The following is a 23,947-nucleotide window of genomic DNA, read 5'->3' as shown; positions in this document are numbered from 1 at the left end:
TTTATTTATTTTAGGGAGATAGAGTGAGAGAGCACCAGCGGGGAAGGGGGCAGAGGGAAAATAGGAGAGAGAATCTCAAGTAGACTCTGGTGAGGCTGGAGCCTGAGGCGGAGCTTGATCCCAGGATCCTGAGATCATGACCTGAGCCTGAGATCACGAGTTGGGTACTTAACTGATTGAGCCACCCAGGTGTCCCAAGAAGAATTTGTCTTTTTTTTTTTCTTTAGGATTTTATTTATTTATTCATGAGAGAGAGAGAGAGAGGCACAGGCAGAGGGAGAAGCAGGCTCCACGCAGGGAGCCCGATGTGGGACTCGATCCCGGGTCTCCAGGATCACGCCCTGGGCTGAAGGCAGTGCTAAACCACTGAGCCACCCGGGCTGCCCAAGAATTTGTCTTTAAAACAATATCTTATGCAACTTGAAGCCAAGTAAACATAATTTCCATGTGAATGATTCAGAGAGGCAAATTAATTGTAATAAGATAAATTTTGCTCTATATCTGATCTTTGGTTCTCTGTATCCATGCAACTCAAAAGACGTGTAAAAAAAGGGCAATGATTTCTATCTGGGAACTGGCCCATTCATTGACCAAGCTACCTCACTAAAGTACGTGGACCAGATGGAAGTGAGGGAGATAGACTCACAAATTTCTTTGAGGAGTGCCTGGGAGTTGCCAAAACAACCAACTCTTTCTTGATTTTGGTTCAGGTCGTGGTTTCAGGGTAGTGAGACTGAGCCAGGCAATGGGCTCTGTGATTAGCAGCGAGTCCGCTTAAGACTCTTTCTACCTCTGCCTCTGCTCCTCCTCTCCCCTCTCCCCTCTCTCTATCTCAAATAAATAAATAAATCTTAGGAAAAAAAGAGAAATGTTTTTGAGTAGAATTTTTGAGAAGACTGTTCTAGTGCTTGACAGTACCAAATACCAGAGATACCACATGCCAGCATGCAATGTCCATTAAATAATTCGATTATTGGCCCATTGTCAGATGGCCTGGGAGAGAAAAACAGAGAAAAATGATGGCTTCAACATGTACCTGTGAACTTCAAAGTTTGAGTATGCCAGATATTCCCTTCCTGACCACCTATCTTGCAGATTTTGGATTTGCTTAGCGCCTCATAATCAAATAAGCTAATTCCTTATGATAAATCATACACACACACACAGAGTGGGTGGGTGGGGGAGGAGGGAAAGAGAGAAAAAGTGTTGGGCAGGAAACATAAAATTTGGGAGTTGTGATTATAGAGATGCTTATTTTAAACCATAGATTTCATGAAATTGGTTGGGATCACCAAAGGAGTGAATGTATAGAGAAAAAATGAGAGGAACAGTGATTGAGCCCTAAGTGGCCCAACATTTAGAGCTCCTACAGAGCAAGTGAAACCAGAAAAGAACATGGATGAGGAGTGGTCCCAAGGGTAAGAGGGAATGAGGGAGGTGTCATGTCAGAAGCCACTAGAAGACAGTGTTTCAGGAAGGGAGAAGCCAAAGGAGTCTAATGCTGATAAACTGTTGAGTAAAGATGGCCATTGAATTTGATAATAACAATGACTCAGTGTTTATGCAATACATTTTGAAGCACTTTTATGAAAACTGGAATGTCAGTTTTTTCTCACATGAGTCATTGGGAGGTCATTATGGTCATTATTATCTTTCTTTTCTTAATGAGGAAACTAGGCTCAGATTTCAGGGAATTGCTCAAGCTTAAAAATAGCTGGTTATAGCAGACCTCGGTGAGAACCAGATTTCTTCATTTAAGCTCAGTTCACTGATTCTATATCCTGGTTGGCATAGGAATCATCTGTAGAACTTTCTAAAAATGCAAATACTCCAAACCTATCACAAAAACGTCTCAACAAGGAACTGTGGGATAAGGGCTGGGGAATGAACATTAAAAAGAAAAGAAATAACTAGTAGTACAACTGCTGGGCTAAGTGGATGATGGGTGTAAAGGAGGGCACTTCTGGTGAGCACTGGGTGTTAGATGCACGCGATGAATCACTAAAGTCTACACCTGAAATCAATTTTTTTTTACCATATGTGTCAACTAATTAGAATTTAAATAAAAAGTTGAAATAAAAAGATGAGCAGTCTACAAAAAAAAAAAAAAAAAAGAGAGAGAGAGAGAAGGAAATGCAATTCAATGAGAAGTTCTAATGAGAGGACTGGGTTGAGGATGTTCTGTGTTCCGAACAACCTTTTAGTTAGACTTCCTAGGGTTAAAGTCTATGCAGGATTTGCTTAACCTAGTGCACAAAGATCAGGTGAACAGTCTTTGAGCTTTCTCAGGGTGGAAATGCTAATTAACTCAACATGTTAACGCCTGAGTTCAATCTGTTAAGGTGTTTTCTTCTAATTAGTCTCCTGCTTCTGAGTGGAGAAAGCATTTCCCAAAAGACAATTCTTTCCTATGCAATTGAACTTCCAAATTAAACTGAGTTGTCTCATCAGGTGAATTTCCGTGACCAGGTTCCCCAAGTCAAAAATCATTTGGTATAAAAAATACAACTGATGAAAGGGAATAAGGGGAAAGGAGAAAAAATAAGTGGGAAATATCAGAAAGGGAGACAGAACATGGAAGACTCCTAACTTTGGGAAACGAACTAGGGGTGGTGGAAGGGGAGGAGGGCGGGGGGTGGGGGTGACTGGGTGGCGGGCACTGAGGGGGCACTTGACGGGATGAGCACTGGGTGTTATTCTATATGTTGGCAAATTGAACACCAATAAAAAATAAATTTATTATTAAAAAATTTTTTTAAAATGCAACTGATGGGAATGGGTGGAGACAATTATCTATTATAAGTTTATGAAACAAGAATGGTATCCAAAACAGGAGTATTCTTATCTATTACAAAAGGGAAAAGTGTGCTTTATAGGTAATTCATTTTATTTTTTACAGGTAATTTAAAATAAGAACTCAAATTGATTAAATTCTGAGGTACTTTTTCTAAAATTCTAGCAAACTTCTGGTCACTGGGATTTCCAGTCCTTCTGTAAGAGGTACTGCTGTACCTCTTATTTTTCCTGGGAGTAGTCAGTCCACTGTAGAGCAACCTCTGACCTAATCCTGCTTAGACCTGGCTCCTTCGAAGGACCCTATTGCATTTGCCTTTCACTCATTATTCTGCAATGTCTTTCCCCATTTTTTATTCTAAGGGTTTATTGCACATTAGAATCACCTGGGAATTTTTTAAAAAATTGATGACTATGCCCCTACCTTCACGAGTTTCATTTCCTCAACTACTGCTTCTATTACCATGTTTGGACTTGTACAGTAGCTTCCCCGCTTTTAGTCTCTTAGCAAGTTAATCCACCTCCCATATTCCTGACAGGTTAATCTTTCTAAAACTCAACTTGGTGCATTTAAAAGATTAGGGATAAAAAATGACCTTCTGCCTCTCCTTACCATCCAAAAACTTAACTCAAAATGGATCAAAGACTGAAATGTAGGCGCCAGAGCTATAAATTTCTTAGAGGAAAAACCTAAATATAAACTTGTGACCTTGGATTAGGCAATGATTTCTTAGATATGACACTAAAAGCACGAGGAGTAAAAGAAAAAAAGTAGATAAATTAGGCATCATTAAAATTAAAAACTCCTGTGCCCCTAGTGATTGGACACTAGAGATTGGAAGGAAAATTTTGCAAATACATGTCTGATAAGAGACTTGTATCTAGATATTTAAAGAGTTATCACAACTTAATAAAAAGATAACTCAATTTAAAATAGGCAAAGGAAGAGGCATTTCCCCAAAGAAGATAGACCATGGCCAAATAAGCACATGAAAAGATGCTCAACATCATTAGTCATCAGGAAAATACAAATCAAAACCACAATGAAATATCACTTACACACACTAGGATGGTTATAATAATAAAAGACAGATGATGACAAGTGGTGATAATATGGAGAAATTGGAACCCCCTACATTGTTGGTTGGAATATACAATAGTGCCATGGCTTTGGAAAATGGCCTGGCAGTTCTTCAACAAGTTAAACATGAAACCATATGACCCAGCAATTCCACTCCTAGGTATTTATACCCAAGAGAATTGAAGACTTGCATCCACACAAAAACTTGTACCCAAAGGTTCAGAGCAGAATTAAAGCATTTTCAGAAAGAAAATTTGAAGTATGTCAATTGTGCAATTTTAAGATCCCTGATTTTTACAAAAACTTGAGAATTCAAGAATTGTTTTGGTTGAATTTATCTTTCCATTCTAAGTGTTCCTAAATTAAGAATTTGGAAAGTTAGGGACACCTGGGTGGCTCAGCAGTTGAGCGTCTGTCTTCAGTTCAGGGCATGATCCTGGAGTTCTGGGATGGAGTCCCACATCAGCCTCCCTGCATGGAGCCTGCTTCTCCCTCTGCCTATGTCTCTGCCTCTCTCTCTCTGTGTTTCTCATGAGTAAATAAATAAAAATCTTAAAAAAAAAAAGAATTTGGAAAGTTATATAAGTCTCAGGTTAAGGTAATCTAAACTGAAATTTCCCCTACATTCCAAAGCATTATACTTCTTTCTCATTAAACATTATTCAGGTAATACATGGTATAGTAAGAAATTCCACCAGTAAGGAAGCAAACATCCTTCAATATCTGGTTTCTACATATAGCATTTAGCTTATCCTGTCTTGTGTTCTGTAAATGGAGACGCACTATACCATGTGTAAAAAGCATGGGCTATGGGGTCAGACAAGTCTAAGCTCTAGCCTACTGGGTGTTTTCCCTGGGGTAAATTGCCTAATCTCTCTGAGTCTGTTTCTATATCTGCCAGCCTCCTGAAAGGATTGTTTATGAAGATTAAATGAGATAATGATAATTAATGATTTAGCAAACAGTGTTTGGCACTTGGTTAAGTCTCAACAATTGGGAGTTAACTAGAGAAGGGCATACACATGTTCTTTTTTACTCAATTATAAGCCCTTTCAGGACAGCAGCCAGGTTTTATTCCCACAATGCCTATTGAGTTGAGACTCTAATAAAGTTTGTTGAATGGATGAGTGGGTGAGCAGAGTGATCTTTATAGGGGTCCCTAATATAAATAAGCAATACAACTTTCAGTAGTGATATTTTATCTTGCAATTTTTTTCCCTGAATGGTTTTCTTTTTTCTGAAGTCAGTCTGCTTTTTAAAAAAGTTTAAAAAAGTAATCGTTAGGGACACCTGGGTGGCTCAGTGGTTGAGCATCTGCCTTCGGCTCAGGTCCTGATCCCGGAGTCCTGGGATCCAGTCCCACATCAGCTCCCTGCATGGAGCCTGCTTCTCCCTCTGCCTGTGATTCTGCCCCTCTCTCTCTCTCTGAATAAATAAATAAAATCTTAAAAAAAAAGAAAAATAAATAGAATCTTTAAAAAAGAGTAATCTCTACATCCAATGTAGGGCTTGAACTCAGAGGCCGAGATTAAGAGTTGCAAGCTCTTCGAATTGAACAAGCCAGGTGTCTCTGCTTGTTTGAATGGTTTCTTTTTTCTTTTTTAAGATTTTTATTTATTCGTGAGAGACACAGAGAGGGGGGTGCAGAGACACAGGCAGAGTGAGAAGCAGGTTCCATGCAGGAAGCCTATGTGGAACTCGGTCCCAGGTCTCCAGGATCAGGGCCTGGGCTGAAGGCGGCGCTAAACTGCTGAGCCACCCGGGCTGCCCTTTTTTTTTTTCTTGAATGAAATTTTATATGTTCTGAATATTTCACTTGGAAGTGTTCTTTCCTCACTATATTCCCTTACTGTGGAGTGATGGAGATTTAGAGAACATAGGGATTTATGTCACAGACTTCACAGTGAAATTAGCACTAAAATATTTAGGCTTCACAGTCATGGAATTAATTATTTTTTTATTCTGCTAAATTCTCTTTTCTTCTGCTTTTCTATTATGTATAGGTGATCTATTAGACAATAGAAATCTGTTTTCTATTATGTATAGGTAATCTATAGAACAACTCTACAGTTCTGATTTCTTCTCAGAGAAAGCACTTCCCAGGTGAGAAATTGTATTCCGGATAAGAAACAGTATAAATAAATAAACCATCCAGGTGAAAGGTGAGGGAGATGATTGATGGTGCTATTTAGCTTGGCACCCCCTCTCTCCTTTTAAAACACTTTTATGACAAAATATTGCACATTTTTTCCAGAAACATGTAGCAATTTATTTGTACAGCTTAACAAGTATTTATAAAGCAAACACCCATGTAAGTGGTAGTCAGGTTAAGAAACTGAACGTTACGAGCACTTCCTCCCATTCCATGTATCCATTTCTGACCTGAACCCCTATTCTCTCCCCAGAGGTTACTGTTATCCTCCTTTTATGTCAGTCATTTCTTGCTCTTCTTTATAGTCATACTGCATAGGTGGGCAATATCCTTCAACAATACTGTGCTGTTTTTGCCTGTTTTAATACTGTATATATTATTTTGTATCTTGCTTTTTGTTCAACATTATGTTGTGAGTTACCCATATCGTTGCATGTAGTTGAAATTCATTAATTTTGTTGCTGATTGATATTCCTGCATGAATATACTATATTATACATATATATATTTATCCATTCCTTTGAAAATAGATTGCTTCCTATGTACATTTTCAAGTATGTGTACATTTCATAGGTATTCTGGTTTATATGTAAATGTTTTCTCTAGAATATATATCTTGGAACATAATTGCTACATCACTGGGGATGTAGCATCTACCTCCCATCACTATATAGATCTTCAACTTTACTAGATACTACCAAGTTGTTTTCCAAAGTGATTGTACCAATGTACAACCTCCCTAGCAATGTATGAATAGAGTTCCATTGCCTCTGCCTCTTTATCAGCATTTGGTATTTCTTGTCCCTTTTCTTTTTTTCTTTTTCTTTTGTAGTAATTCTAGTGCCACTACAGTTTGTGTTATTGTGGTTGGAATTTGCATTTCCATGATGACGAATGAAATTGAGTACCTTTTCTTTAGCAATTTGGACTTCCTGTTTTGTGAAGCATCTGTTTAAGTCTTACTCATTTTATTTATTGGATCACATGCTTTTTTTCCTCAGTAGATTTGGCCTGTCCTTCCTTTCATGAGTAATATAGGTGGATGTTGACAGAGTGGAATATTGTGGTCATAGCCAACCTTTTTAAGTTATTGGGGAAGAGGTTGTAATCGGTCAGTTCTCCTTTTCAGATGTTACTTCCAGGTGGTACATGAGTTTTCTGCCCTTGAGCCTAAGCAAGTGACTCTTGGTAAGATTTGATTAAATGCCATCAAGGGAAGGCACAGGAAGGAAACTTTGCTACTGTTGCCATCAGGGGATCATTTAATGGCATACATCAAAGGATGTCCATTGCTTGGGGAAGGCCTCCAGTTAAATATTACCCTGAAACTGAAAGCAGAGCATGGTCTGATCAATCCCTAAACTGGTGAGTCCCCTTTAATCAGTGTTTTGAAAATATTTAAATTCCCATCAGACTAATTAGTTCATCTGGAAACTAATGTTTACTCGGAAATGAGCCAAATGAGAAGGGGATTCTCTGAAACAATTTCCTGGAGGAATGTCTTCCCTCGCCTTAAATAAAGATAAAGTGGAGGTTAGAGAGGAAAGTAGGAGAGACTTAACTGCAGTTTCTAACCAATAAGCTGCTGGAGCATTTCTGCATATTTCTCAATATTGTTTTAACAGCACTGATGCACTGAATCCACATTATAATGATTGGTAGTTTCTACATGTGAACATTTTTTTTTTCTATCCAGAGGGTTAATCTTATTAACAGTTGTTTGTTTGTTAATGATGCTTGAGCTGGTTGGAATTTTGCAAATCGTTATTTCTCAGACAAAAATGGAGTTACAGCTTTTGATAAGCTCCACAAGGGCAGGGATTTAGTTCTCTTGTATTCACCGCTGTTTTTCCAGAGCCCAGAGGAGTGCCTGTATATGACAGACACTCAAATATTCATTGAATAAATGAATAAACAAATGATTTTTCTGGCACTAGAGGTGTATTAAAAGCTAATAGTCCTAGTAACAGAAGGAAATAAAAATGATGCTTATCAGTATGTGAACATATGCAGGTATACACGCTCCCTGCTTTGATTTGACCATGTTTATGACTTGGCAGGGAAAGAGATGCAAAATTTCTGCCCTTCTGAGGATAGGGTATATACATAATGAACATGAAAATAGTTTTATAGTCATAAAATACAAGCAATAAACTTGAAGATAAGGTCTTAGTTCTTGAGGGCAAAAGCTAAGGATCCTCTGACTTAGAAAGGCTCTGTTCATAAGAGATGCTCAAAAAAAGTGTGCATAGAATAAACATTATTTCAACACAGTTTACCAGGAATTGCAGTTTAATTTATTGCAAATCAACACATTCTTTGCAGCATTTTTTTTTTGGCTGTTAGAAACAAGCCCTGAGGCAGAAAGTATATGAGTGGGGCAGCATCATACTCATCTTTGTGTCCTTACTGTATATTATTGTCACCAGGTATAGAATAGGACTCAGACACATTGGTTGAATGTAGGAATCAGTCCCATAAAGAAGAGTTGAGGAATGGAGGATGAATCACTTGGAGAAGGAGAAGTCTTGGGGAGGAGACAAGATCCCTATCTTTGGATATCTGAAAGCCCAATCTATGGCAGAAGGAGAGCCAAATGAGGACACTATGTGGATGCTTCTAATAGGCAGATTTTTATTTGTCACATGTCAGTAGAGGGTTAGCTTGACCTTCAAAACCTGGAAGAGAAAGTGGTACCTCGGTGGCTCGGTGGGTTAAGAGTCTGCCTTCAGCTCAGGTCCTGATCCCAGGGTCCTGGGATTGAGCCCTGTATCGGGTTCCCTGCTTAGCAGGAGCCTGCTTCTGCCTCTGCCTGCCAGTCCCCCTACTTGTGCTCTCTCTCTCTCTCAATCTGTCAAAACAAATAAAATCTTAAGAAAAAAAAAACTGGAACAGAAAAAAAATTATTTTTTGGTCTTAATTTTTTCCCAGGCATTTTTATGAGGCATCTCATTTCCCCCTATTATTCATTCCCTTATTTTTTCTAGGTTCACTGTATGGGTTTCTTGACTCAGCATATCTATAGCTTCCTGGGGAATGATGATTCTCTCAGGGTTATTACACACAAATTTCAAGGCTTAGGATTCCATGACTACAATCAGCTGAGAACAATGCAGTTTTACCCTTGTCTATAAAAATGAGATCTAAGATATGTGGTGAGACATAAATCAATTTCAGGACTAACTAGACTTCCATATTGCTCCCAATGAGTATCATATTGCTAAGGACTCCTCTCAAATCAATATAAAAAATTAATCTCTGTAGACAGTGTTGTGTCTGTTGCTCTTGGTATTATTTGTGCATTACTTTATACTTTACTTTATAATTAATATGCATGGCATCTCGAATTCAATATACTAGTTTTACCTTGATTTTGTCTGGGTGATAAAAGTCTCAACTTTGAGCTATTCCACATCAGTCTCTTATGCCTGAAATTCAAACCTCATTCCCTGTTTGAAAAGTACACATTGTTTAAGAGAAACGCTATGACTTAGAATGATAGACCCAGAGAAGAAATAGAAAGTGTTGCACCCTGAAATCTGCTTCTGAGTCCTTGTATAATCTTAGGTAAATTTCCCAACTTCTTAGCATCACATTCTTCTGTTCACAAAGTAATGTTAATAAGAGAAATTTACTAATTTAGTGTTGAAAGATGGAAGTATGCTTGAAAATTTTTGACAGGTAATATTAAATTGTCCTTTAAGATAGTATTAAAATTACTAACTTTGAAGGCATTAAGTCATATATTAAAAAAAAACTTTATTCATACTTCTACTTTTCTTTACCAACAGGGGTTCATGAGACCTGACTTTGGGGCACTCTGGCTGAGGTTTACAGAGTGAATCATGGTGAGGAAGCAGAATCACCTTGGTGAACTTACCAAGGAAGGAGAGGGCTGGGATAGGAATGTGGTTAATTTGAGGAATCACCCAAAAAATGCATGCTAATCAACCACAGCAAACCATCAATTCAATAGTGCCTCATGACCCATGGTGTGGTAAAAAGATCAGTTTTAGGAAGCTTGGGTTAGTTCTGGCTCAGCTACCAACTGGCAACAATCCTAAGCAAGTCATTTAACCTCTTTGGGCTTCAGTCTTTTGGGCTAGATCTACACTGTCCAATACAGTAGCCACCAGCCATGTGTGTGGCTATTGGACACTTGATATGTGGTTGATGGGATTGAGAACAACTGAATTTTTAATTTAATTTTAATGAATTTGAATTTAAATTAAACAACTAAAGCATTGTAGCAATTTTTTCTTTTAAATGCAACTTTATAACATTGGTAGGACATTTCACATTAACTGTTGAAAATTTAGCATCCTTATTAAAGTGCATCACAAATGTAAAATATACACTGTATTTCAAAATATGCAGGGGATAGTAAAATATCTCATTAATAGTTTTTCTTTTTTGTATTGGTTACATGTTTAAATGATAATATTTTGGATATATTGGGTTAAATGCAATATATTATTAAGATTATTTTCACCCTATCTCTTTTCTACTTTTTAAAATGTGGCTACTAGAAAAAATCTGAACTACCTATATGGCTCACATTAGATAGTGATGGGTTAGATAATTTCAATCATATCTCCCAAAAATATAGCCTCTTGTTCTAGGTAGCTACTGTAAAGGTTTAGCTCTAAGTGGCTTTGAGCATGAATTTCAAAGACCTTGATTAGAGAGTGTGAGTTCTAAGCCCCGCTTGCTAGCTGTGTGATTTGCGGTAGCTATTAACCTCACTGGGCCTCTGTGTCCTCATTTGAGGAATAAACACACCTACCTCCTATAGAGTCGTAAGGGTTAAATGAAATAGTATATGTGAGGTGACAAACCAAGGGCCCGTGGCCATGTTGAAATAAATTTCCCCCATCTTCTCATCTCTCTGATTATGACTTTTAATACCCATGTGGACCAAAAGAGAAAACCAGGACACGAGGGTTTCAGCACAAGCTCCAAACCTTTTATTTATTTTAAAAAAGATTTTATTTATTTACTCACAAGAGATGCAGAGAGAGAGAGAGAGAGAGGCAGAGACACAGGCAGAGGGAGAAGCAGGCTCCATGCAGGGAGCCCGATGTGGGAATCCATCCCGGGTCTCCAGGATCACGCCCTGGGCTGAAGGCGGCGCTAAACCACTGAGCCACCCGGGCTGCCCTCCAGCCCTTTTAAAGAGCCAATATGTGAGAGGTTTAGGTAGTCATGGGAAATGGGTGGTTTTGGGAATGGGAATCTGCTATCCTCAGGTTTGAACCTTGACATGACCCACGTGCTCAGTTTCTAATTGTGCATACTCATGTCTCTCTCTCTCTTTACTCTTACCCTGATGGTCTTTCTAGTTAGTTATAGTCCAAGCTTTTGAAGCGTCCTGACCTCAAGATGTAGGAATATTGAAAGACATAATAAGGCAGTTTGGGAAAGAAGCCATGCCCCCTCCTTTCCTGGGTATCACCGTGAGTCATGGAAGTTTCCTAAGAAGCAGTTGAGAGAAAGCACTGTAGCAGGTGCAGGGTCATTTTACTTTGTATGGGTCCTCATGTCCTCCCCACAACCCTAATTGCCAACAGTTCCCCAAGCAGAATGAAGAAAAATATAAAAGTCAAGGAATCTACACATTTACTTTATGAAATGGGCCAATCTGAAGTGTTCAGAATAATAGATTTATGCCATACTCTAGTTTTATTTTATCAATATTTATTCATCACAGGTTTTTATTTTATCAATATGAATTATTCATAGTGATGAGGAAAATAAACCCTGGGGTCATAAAAACCTGGATTTGGTTGTTAGTCACAATACTTCTTACTGCATATTCTTGGAAAGTGACCTACTTACTCTGAGTCTCAATTTCCTTATGTAATGGTGAGGGCTTCCACTTATGGTGAACACTCAAGAAATTGTGGTTATTATTTTTCATTCTGTAATATTTACTTAAGATAATTATTCAGTTATTATTTAGTAAACATGAAACTAGTCTTTTTTGGAGCAGGTTTTCATCTCTTGCCTGATTTCTGTTAGGGTTGCTTTATTTGTTTTCTGTGTAATCTATTTACTTTGATGTGTAGAGCAAAGAATTATAATATAAATCAGGAAAGAAAATATTCTCACTTGTGATTTGTAACTCTGATTATTACCTTGTCTCAGAGGGTGCTTGTTTCAGTTACAGCTTCCCCTGGAGGTGGTTGAAGGGGGATTCTTCTGTGTGTCCCTGAGTCAACTAAGGCAACTGACATTATTTCATGTTCCCAGTCTGCTCCCCACAGCCCCCCAGCAGTAGAGATGCTCCAAAGGCTCTGATAAACTTGGCACTAAAGTTTCCCTTCTAGAAAATGGGGAGAAGTCACCAAAGGCATTAAATAAAAAAATGTTTAATCACCTGTTGGTTTTACTCTTTGACACCAGCCTATGCATAGCAGAATCTTGGGAAGAAAAGACAAAAGGAGTAATCAGCATTTTGAATTCTTGAGTCATCTGCTCTGTGGGCTCTGGAGCATCTAAGGTCAGCCCCACGCCTCATTACTGCCCAGGATAGCTGCTTTGGGATTGGGTCTGGAAGCTAAGAAATCTTCCTTTCATCTGGTATGAGTTATTTTCTAGAAGCTCTTCCTGGATGCTCAAGAATGGACCATGTAAGGATGCCTAGAGGCATCCAAACCCTGGGCCTGCTGCTCCTTAACTTGGGGAAGGCTGTGGATGTCAAGCAGGATGGATACAGCCACTTCATTACATGAGCAGGTTCCCATGACCCCTCACACATACCTCTACTTTAACACTTGTCACATATAATTTTTTTTATAGCGTTGTCCTCAGCAGGAATATGAATACCTCTGGAAATGATGTAAACTCCCAGGGTACCATTCACATGGTGGCTAGTGTGAATGGTGTCCCCTGAAGGTGCACAGCCTGGGCAGTCCTGCAGCGGCTCTGTCTGGGGATGGGTTGGAGTGGATAGTTAGTAGATTGGCCTTGTACGTACATCCTTTATGCTGTGTTCTGGTACATGGCACATATTTGCACAACAAATACTTTTTGAATGAATGACACTGGCCCTACCTTTTATTTTAAGTTGATTTGACCCATTTTCCTATTCCTATTATCCTATTATGAGCTCCCCTTCACCCCATCCCAAAAGATTGATGTTATTGTTTTTTGTTTTTTTGTTTTTGTTTTTTTGTTTTTTTTGTGCACAGAGAGGTGAGCCCACACCTGGAGGAAGCTGGGGGTATTCAGGCTGCTTGATGTCTTTGGGCTCTCGCCTGCTGAGGTAAATGAATCTGGAGGGCTAGTTTGGTTGATTCTTGACCCATTTTTGATGCTGAGAAACAACTCAGTGACCTTCTGGCCTTATTTTCAATGTCACAGATGTGGCCCTGGAAGAGGACCAAGTTTATATCTTCAGAATATAATAGCACAGAGTTTGGGTCACAGCTGCAGGAAAATCAGCCTGAAACAGACACACAGGATGTAAACAAAGTGGGAATGAATTCCGACCATTTTCCAAATTTGGAGTTTCAAGCTGAGGAGTGAGATTGTGGGTGGATGATCTGTTTTGGATTTTTCTGACTTCCTGAATTCATACTTCAATGAGGAGAAATTTAGCCCAGAATGCTAGAAATTTAGCCCAGAATGCCCAGAGTCACCAGGATGGGAAAGCCCTCCGACTGTGCTCTCACCGGGATTGTCTGCAGGTCAGGTGGGTAAGAAGTTACCAAGCACTCACCAGGGCCCCAGGCTTGGGGTGGCCTGTGGGATTTTCACTTCCTCCGCTCCTCTCACCTCACACAGCCAGCCTCGTGTTCTCAGGGAAAAGAAGTCACATCTTCCTACAGTTTTGAAGAAATTCAGCTCCTGAGTTCACCTGACCTGCTTCATTTTTGTTGAAAAGGAACATAAAGGCATTTAGGAAATCCTTTTGTCCTCACAAAACCTGGCTTTCAAAATCTATTGTGCTGCTGTTGATCCCAAATCATGTAATTGGATGTCAGAGACTGAATACTGACTCTTTCCTCTTGACGTTCCTGTTGGAAAAACCTTGTCTCTCCTCCTCTCTGCTGAGATGCCCCGGATGCCTGGAGAGAGCGCACAGGTGAAGATGCAAAGAGGAGCTTCCCTTACTGTGTGTTCAAAACGTTTCCCGTAAGAACACAATCCACGTCAAGACAAGGGGCTCAAGAAATCCTCAGCTTCTTAGAGGACAGAAAACGTTTCATGAAGGAAATGGAAAGAGATCCAGTGTCATGTGTCAGGATATGAGAATCTGGTTTTCCTTCAAATTTCTCAGGCAATCTGTGCTGTTGTTCTACACCTGACCCCTTATCCGATGCATCTCAGTTACCTCACCGGAAATGGAAGCAGAGCCACATACAGGTTTGTGAAATTCAGCTTCTATAGTTCTCTTCCTGAGGAGCAAATGGAAATTCATTTGGTTTGTTAATAAAGTGTTAGTAAGAATTGACAGGCCAGTCTACAAAACACAGTTTGGAGGGACGCCTGGGTGACTCAGCGGTTGAGCATCTGCCTTCGGCTCAGGTCATGATTCTGGGGTCTTGGGATCGAGTCCTGCATCAGGCTGCCTGCAGGGAGCCTGCTTCTCCCTCTGCTTGTATCTCTGTGTCTCTCATGAATAAATAAATTATATCTTTAAAACACACACACACACACACACACACACACACACACATACAGAGTTTGGAAAAGGGCAAATAGATCTTTGCATTTGGTGCTTGGGACCCTGTCCAGGATTACGACTTACGGAGTTTCCTTTGCAGGTCCTTCCACTTTGTTTTTAACTTGGCGGAGAAATATGACCTAGATTTGTCAGCTTGGGTGAATCAGATAGGGCAATCCGTGAAGTTACTGATTGTTTTTGCCTCTGTGGCTACAAAGCCAGGCACCCAGTTGTGCACTCTGGGAAATAACCATGGTGTAATATGTCCTTAAAGGGGAGGCCTGTTTCCTTATTGCCAAAATCACAAATGTCTGATAATTTAACTTTGTCAATATTGGTAGGTAGTTATGGGCTTCAATTTATAATTAATAATTGGCACAAAGAGCCAACTCCTTTGTCTAGTCTATTTGCTCCTTTGTAGATCATTATGCATTTAAAGTGGGTAAGCTGACTTGCTCTCTTCATCATCTTAACAAGTTTGTGAATGAGTCAGGTCTTCTGTAAAGGAAAGCAGAAAATAGGAACACTTACTTCAATATGGCTTTCTAAGTGGCTTTGAAATTGGCAGAAACTCAACTCTATCTAGCTTCAGCAGAAAGTGAATTCATTGACTCATATACCAGGGAAATGGATAGCCAGGAGTGGATAGCTTCAGGCACAGCTGGATCTGGGGGTTCAAACCCTATCATCCAGCCAACCTTCCTCTATTGTTTTACCCTGTTTTACAGACAGGTTAGATGGGTGACAATAGCTCAAGATCCACATTCTCTGGCTTAGCAACCCTGAGTGAGTATAGAAGGTTTCTCTTCCACTGTCCTGACATTATTCTCAGAGAAAACACTCATTTGCTCTGGTTTGGGCATTGTGTTCATCTTTGAATTAGCCCTGTGATCGCAGAGATGGTACATGTGAACTGGACAGTCTGGGCCAAACACCCATCCCTGTGGTGGAAATGGCAGGTACTAACCCCAGAAAAAGTTCCTTGATATCTAATTGGCTCTAACTTAGACACATGCCCACTCCTAATTACACACATGACCAAAGAGTGTGATATTCTGTTCGGCCAAGCCTGAGTCACCTGTGTCACCTCTGGAGGCAGAGATAGAGGATAAGAACTAAGAGTGAAGGAGGGGTGGTACCACAAGAAAACTGGAGCACTGGCCGGAGGGAGAAGAGGAGTTGGCTGGCTAAAACCAGAAATATTAAGAGACTTCAATAAAAGGTTGCATTTTTACCCCCCCCCCAAAAAAAATTAAAATTAAGCTCTACACCCAGTGTGGGGCTTGAACTCATGACCCTGGTATCAAGAGTCCCATGCTCTACCGACTGAGCTGACAGGGTGCTCCAGAAGCCTTTTATTGTTTAAAACTTTTGAGGTTGGATTTATTTTCTTTTCTTTGTGACACTATATTGAGGTCTAAGGAAGCATGTTTACCCTGATTACAAATATCTATATTAGTAGTGTTCTTTTTTTTTATTTTACACAGTTCTTCCACTAACCCTTATAACAACCTCATGAAGTTTGTAACTGTTTTCATTCTACAGGTGTGAAAATGAAGATACAAACATTAAACAACTAACCCCACTGCACTACTCTAACCAGAGGGGCCAGTGCTCAAACCCAGGCTGTCTGACTCTACCTCTGCCTTTTCCACTTTCTCCCTGCGAGAGAGAAAGAAGACTCGACGAAAGCAGGTCCACTGTGAATGGGAGCAGGGCACAGCTTCAAGAGCTCATTCAGAGGAGTTAGCAGCAGACTGTAGTGAGTCACTGATGGTGGGTGGAGGTGGAGGTGGAGGTGGTGGTGAGGAGAAGAGATGACTCAGCCTTCCAGCTTGGATGACTGATGGGGTGGATGCTGCTGCCATTAATTCAGATAGAACCCCCAGGTGGAGATGATCCTCAGCCTCTCAGGTACATCCCTCTCTCACGTCAGTTCTTGAGCCACTACCGATGAGACCTGGGCAATAACTATCCCCCTTTTTCCTATGTCCGCTCTTGTCTGGTGGGGCTCCTTCTACTGGCCCTGCGATCCAGTGATCTGGCTGGATCTAGCTTTTATGGTGGTCTAGTGGTCTAGCCTTTATGTCTTCTCTCAGAGTGCCTCCGGGACTCAGGTTCCTTTGCTGCCAGTTTGGACCTAGGGCCTGATGACCCTGGCAGTGAGTCCTGGGGCTTGAGTGGCCCGAGTTTCAGAACATAGTAAGCTGCCTCAACTTCTCCTCTTTAGTCCTAATACTCTAGTGCTGCTTCAAGAACTGGTCTAATGGCTGGGCCCTAGTGTCCTGCTCAACTTTTGCAATCCCCTTCTGTCTGTCATGCTGATTAGAACCATACTCACATGATGAGCTATCCCTCTATGATGAGCTATCATCTTGATTCCTGATTATTGGCCACAGCTGGGATGTCCCAGAGAGTTGCTTTGCTTGACTATTGGCATGGCCAGGAACCAGTAGGTTTGCCTTTTACAAAATTCTTGGATCCTGCTTCCCCAACTTGGGTGTCCTGACCATAGTCATCAGGTTTATTCTTGTTCCTGTGGCTGACCAAACTTTCTCCCACCTCAGAGCCTTTGCACTGACTGTGCCTCTGCCTTGGTGCTCTCCTCCCCGGCTTCAGGTCCCAGTTTAAATGCCATTTTCCCATTCAGTGTTGCCTGCCCTCTTCTCATATTTTTCTACATCATCATCTCATTTCTCTTTCCTCATCACATTGATATATTTGGAATTCTTTCATTTGAGTCCTTGTTTCTTATCTGTTTCTGCAGAAAATGAATGAACGAATGAAAAGCTCCTGGAAGTCAGGGACCTCCCCTCTTATGCTCACTGTTATATTGGAAGGCCTAGAGCGGTGCCTGCTACACAGTAGATGTTCAATAAACTATTTATGGAATGTAATTGAATGATTCTTAATTGTTGAGACCACATAATGTCTGGTCTACACCAGGGAAGAAGATGCAATGGATTGTGCTGAACTGTGCTGGCTGAATTGGAGGGCTGTCTACTTGGAGCAGTCCAACTCCTTCTGCCAAAACTGCCTACCTGGTCTGTCAAGCAGACTCCTAGATTCAGCTCAGAACTGTCCTCTCAAGAACCTTCCCTTGCCCTGACCTCCAAAGTGGTGCTAGTCATTCCTCTTCCTTGTTCTGGGAGCACTTCTTTCCAATCTTTAATTATGCACCTAGCATTGTGTACTTCTTTGCTTACCTGTCTTTCTCCCCAGTTAGACTGTGAGCCTTTTGTCAGTAGGAACTCTGCAGGGATTGTTTCTGGATCCCTGTACGTCTTACACAGACGTACAATTCAATCCCACAATAATTTGTGTGGAATATATGAGTTGATAAGTGCATTAGTAAACTGGTTGTGCGAATCTGATATGCAGGAGATAAGTCAGGTTAGGAGATAAAGTCAGGGCTAGTGATGCAATAATTAAATTAACTAATAGCCATTTATCCAAAAACCATGTTGCTAAAGATAAAAGACTTTGAAACTTGGGCCAGTCAGTTGCAAAAGAGCTCATGTCATCATTATTGTGTAAGTTATCTGAGCCATCCTCTCATTCACATCCTATTCACATGCTCCTATTCACATGCCTGGGATAGAAGTGGCCCTCCTGGGATAACTCCAGAGTCATGGTTCTGACGTTCTTAGCTCTTCAATGACTCTATTTTCATCTAACCTGAGTTACAGTCACTAGCTTTTGTGAGACCAGCCTCATTAATCATAGTGGTTTCTGTGCAGGGGAGGATGCCTACCTCATCCCGCCCACATGGAGATTTAATGACGCATAACTTGAGGGTTAGCTCAGGCTCATTCTATTCACTTTTGGTTCATTCACCCTTTGGTCTACCGTGTTATTCCAGATTTGAGATCCAAAACCATAATTCAGTTGGTAATTTTATGTAATGCCATCCTGAGATGGAATTTTCATTGTGAGAGAAAATTAGTTGTTTATTCACTAATCATTTACAATTTGTGGATTACACGGCAGACCTTGTGCAAGGGGCTGAGGACAAGGATGGGTAAGATCAAGTCCTCATCTATGAGGAGCTGACAGGCTAAAAGGCAATTCAGAACTAGAGGGCAGATACTTTCAGTCTGATCAGTGAGGGCCATGGTAGGGTGAAGTCTTGGGGGATGAACACAAACTGGTCAGACAAAGGATAGGGGCAGGGAGACAACAGCAAAAACAAAAACCAGGAAAGCGTGGATGGGGAGTGGCATGAGACCAAAGCAGAGCAGTCTCTAGGCCAGGTAAGGCTCTTAAATTTTAATCAAAATTTTCCAAAATACATTTTAAAGATACTTGTTTTGTGTGATAATAATTGCTTTTGCATGGTAAAAGGGTTTTATGAAGAGCTGTTTTTCCTGAGTGCTGTGCAATCATCCTGTGATAGGCAGAGAGGGACACAGCAGGGAACAATACACACTGTCCCATGCTCATGGGGCTTGCAGGCCAACAAGGAAAGTAGATATTAAGCAAATAGCTACAAATGATGTGTTAAGTATTTACATGTGACGGAAGTCCCAGAAAGGGGACTGTGTTATAGAATATAGGAGAAAGTGGTTAATAAGAACAAGAAGTGACTTTTTCAAAGATTTTATTTATTCATTCATGAGAGACAGAGAGAGAGGCAGAGACATAGGCAGAGGGAGAAGTAGGCTCCCTGTGGTGAGCCTGAATGCGGGACTCGATCCCAGGACCCTGGGATCACACCCTGAGCCGAAGGCAGACTCAACCGCTGAGCTACCCAGGTGCCCTGACATTCTTTTAGCCCACGCCATGAACCAGACATTGGGTTAAGGGCTTCACAAGCATTAATATGTTTAAACAAAGCCAAGTGGGACAATACGCTAATGTGCTTTTTGCACAGATGCTAGATGTAGTTAATAGGCATTTCCCAAGTGGAGTTGACCATGGGATGTTTTTTTTTTTTTTTTTCCCCAGAACAGCCATTCAATTGTATGGCAGTTTTGGCATAGGGAGCCACTGAGGGGTTCTCAACCAGGGAGAGAGATGATCAGGTTTAATTTTCCAAATGGTAGAAAACCTGTACTTTGTGGTCTTGGTGACTTAGAAGTGGCCAGAAATTTTAGAAAAAGTTTAGGAATTATCAACCTTGCCAGTAAAATAGAATTACCTCCACTTTTCAAACTACTGACCTATTAAATCTGAGTTTCCTATAGCAATCTGTATTTTGTAAAAGCTCCTGAGTACACAGGGAACTGGTAACATTGCTTGCTTCTGGGGAAAGGTCCTGGGTGGCTGGATGGCAAGGACAGGAGAAGACTCTTTATTGTAAAGTAGTGAGCCACGGTTACATATTACCTATTAAAGAATACATGTGTGCATTAAAGCAATCTTTATGGGTGATCTAGATGTAGATGGGATGGAGAACCAACCACCGGCGGGTGGAATTAATTAGTGAGTTAAAAACAAAATAATGTGAAACAAGTGATTAAAATTTCCTATTACAAGTAAGATGTACTAGATAGATTTGATCATTAATCGTTAATGACACAAGAAAGCAACTTTCTAGAAATGGGGAAGGGAAGTAAGACCATGAGAGGTTAAAGAGACAGAAAAAGTGTGGGGAGAGGCCAAAATCTAAAATTCTCTGGTGGGCAGCAACAGGTGGGCTGTTGGAATCCTTACCCCTCTACTCACTAACTGGCGGGCCATGGGACTTGGGGGTGTTTCTCAGTCCCTCTCCCCCTCATTCCTCACTGTAACATAGGAATAATATTAGCCACCTTAGAGGCTGCTTGGAAAATCAAGGAAACGATGAGCAAAGGTTTTTACACACACACACACACACACACACACACACACACACACACCACTTAGCATAGTGCCTAGTGCAAAGTGAGAAGATAGGGTAGACCTGGACATTTTTGTAGAGAGAGCAGAAGATGGAAGTTATAAAAGTGGAGACAGATCCAGATCCTGCAGGGGGTAGAAAAAGGGATGGGGGGCGAACAAGAGCGCAGACTGGGAGGGTTTCTTAGAAACGGGTAGAACCCTTTTCCTCTGGGAGAAAAAGGAAGGAGAGGGTGGGCAGGGAAAGAGGTGACAACAGACATTTCAAGGAGGGAGGAGGGCAGATGAAAGAGATGAGATAAAAAACACCTTATTCTTCATCTCTGCAAAGAAAGAGGCAAGGTGGAAATTCCATAAAATCTTTCAAATATAATATTTGATGCACAAAAGCCAGGTTTTTTGTTTAAAATAAATTGGTGCCATTGTGAGTAGCTAATGAAAATATAGGCAGCCTCTGTACTGTGTCACCTCCCTGCTGCTTATTTTAATTAATTAATTAAATTTTGCTTCTTCTTTTTCAATGCATTACCTCTGGTACAAATACCTTCAAGAGGCCATTAATGCAAACCTTTTATTTTGAGCCTACTGCATGGCAGGTCCTAGAAGACCAGGGAAATCAACACACTGAGAATGGTGCCGGGGGGTGGGGTGGGGGGTTAGGGGTGAGGAGGGGTGGGAAAGAAAAGCGCAGCTTAGCTCTTCTTATGTATGGTGTGTGAGCTAGAAACTCAGAGAAGGCTGCATGTTTTCAGTGCAGGAATTGTGTGGGGTTCTCTTTGTATAGCACACTGAAACTAACTTATTTCCCCAAAACGAACCGATTAATATGGGATATGAATCCACTTGAGTAGATGTATTCCATGTTCTATGGCCCAAGAAAGATGCTGGCACACTGTATTGAAAAGCATGGAAAAGAATATGTTGAGTCAAACTTAAAGGAAAATTTCTGCAACATAATTGTCCACCTTCTTAAGAAGAACAACAGTAGGGTTCAGTCCCTTCAGACCCAATGCCTCCTTCATAGCAGATAACTTTGCTATTCTGAGATGAGATTCACAGATGGCATAACCTACCAATACATTTTAAAAATAACATAATGGGGATCCCTGGGTGGCGCAGGGGTTTGGCGCCTGCCTTTGGCCCAGGGCGCGATCCTGGAGACCCGGGATCGAATCCCACATCGGGCTTCCGGTGCATGGAGCCTGCTTCTCCCTCTGCCTGTGTCTCTGCCCCTCTCTCTTTCTCTCTCTGTGACTATCATAAATAAATAAACATTTAAAAAAAAATAACATAATGTACAAAATTGGTTATATAGGAAAATTAAAGTTAAATAAGTTACCATCAAGTATGTAATTCTCCATGCAAATACTTGAGCATGGCTACATCACTAGTACAATGAAGGACACAGATAGTGACAATCTACATGGACAATCACCGTGGATGTCACAGCTGAAAATAGAGGCCAGTTTAGGTGTCTTATTGCCTTGGTAACTCGAACACCAACTCAGACAGCTTTGCTAATGGTGATACGATTTTCTAAAATGTGAAGAACTTTTTTTTAAAAAAAGATTTATTTATTTACTTTACAGAGAAAGAGAGAGTATGTGAGCAGGGGGAAGGGCAGAGGGAGAGGTAGAGAGAGAATCTTGAGCAGACTCCCTGCTGATTCCAGAGCCTGGCGTGGGGCTCAATCTCACAACCCTGAGATTGAGACCCTGAGATCATGACCTGACCTGACCTGAATCAAGAGTTGGACACTCAACCAACTGAGCCACTCAGGCACCCCTAAGATGTGAAGAACTTGTAATGAAATTCTGAACAAAGCAAGTACATATTTCTCTTAATTTTTACAAAAGATGCTTTGTTGGAAAATTCAGTGGGTATTGAAAAAAAAGCAAAATATACTCAAACACAGATATTTTGTGTTTATATGTAAAACGAAATATGTTTTAGTTCAGACCAGGCTTTTCATCTACATGAACGTCCAGTGGAACATGGAAAGTTCTATGGCACTCAGGGCAATTCCTTGTTGTGTGGGACTGTCCTGCAGAGTACAGAACATCTGCCACATCTGGCTGTCCACTCCAATCATGAGGACAACCAAGAAACCCTCCACAGACTTCCAAAATGCCCACCAGAAAGTGGCACTATCCCCTTTGTGAACCGCTGCTGTAGCGTACGTGACCTTAATTGAACTCTGCACTTGGAGAAGCTAAGTGCTTGTTGAATAGAATGAACCTTGCAGATCTTCACAACCATCATTTCGAACTCTAATTCACGCTGTGGAGGGCTATATATATAAATGGAAGATCTAAAAATAAATAAATAAATAAATAAATAAATAAACAAACAAACAAATAAATAAATAAATGGAAGATCTAGACAGGGATAGCCAAATGTTCTCATCTTTCAAGCCTATCCCAATTGGTTGAAAGTAGTTGCCCTTAATATCATATACAGAATAATTTTGGGGGTGGTGTTCAGCTTATTCAATAATTCCAGCACTATTTACTGAGCATCTATACCAGGCACTGTTTGAGTAGCTGGAGATACAATAATAAATAAAACAGACACAGATTTGGGCCCTCATGGAGCTAACATTTTGAGCTCAGGAGGAACTGACATTAAAGGTGTCTGCCACGAGATCAGGAACCCACTAGCCACAAATGTGTCTTACCTGAAACAGAAGAGTTTCCTGAATCACCACTAAACCAGGAACTGTCCTGGAGTTTTATTTTTAAAAAATCAATTTCTTTTTTTTAAAAATTTATTTATTTATTTTTTTTTTTATTTATGATAGTCACACAGAGAGAGAGAGAGGCAGAGACACAGGCAGAGGGAGAAGCAGGCTCCATGCACCGGGAGCCTGACGTGGGATTCGATCCCGGGTCTCCAGGATCGTGCCCTGGGCCAAAGGCAGGCGCCAAACCGCTGCGCCACCCAGGGATCCCTAAAAAATCAATTTCTGATATTGGTTCATTTTCCTATCATTTGTCTTTTTCTCCTCAGAAATAAAAATAGCAAAAAACAAAACAAACAACTTCTAGTTAATTGATAATTCTAATTGAGTTCTTGTGAACAAAGTTATTCTATGATTTGTAAGGTTGTATTAGAATTAATGAAGAGATATCGCTTGCCAAGAAATGGAGACTTGGTCAAGTCAGGAACGAGAATTTAACTGAAAGTCATTAGGACACTCCCAATACCTAGCAAAAGCAATGAACATCCTATCTGTGTGAATATCTGGCCACCAACATTCCTGGGCAAACATTAGAAACAAGACACATATCCCTAGCCACTAACTGGGGACCTTTTCCCTTATTGTTGTGGTTTTGTGATTTGGGGCAAGTTACGTGGCCTCTCTAGGCCTGTGGCCTCACCTGCAGGGATATGTGAAGGTGCTCTTCAGGTCATGTGACTGAGCAAATGA

This window comes from Canis lupus, chromosome 34, assembly GCF_003254725.2.
Source record: "Canis lupus dingo isolate Sandy chromosome 34, ASM325472v2, whole genome shotgun sequence".
In the NCBI taxonomy this organism is placed as follows: Eukaryota; Metazoa; Chordata; class Mammalia; order Carnivora; family Canidae; genus Canis; species Canis lupus.
This window is presented reverse-complemented; position numbering follows the sequence as displayed.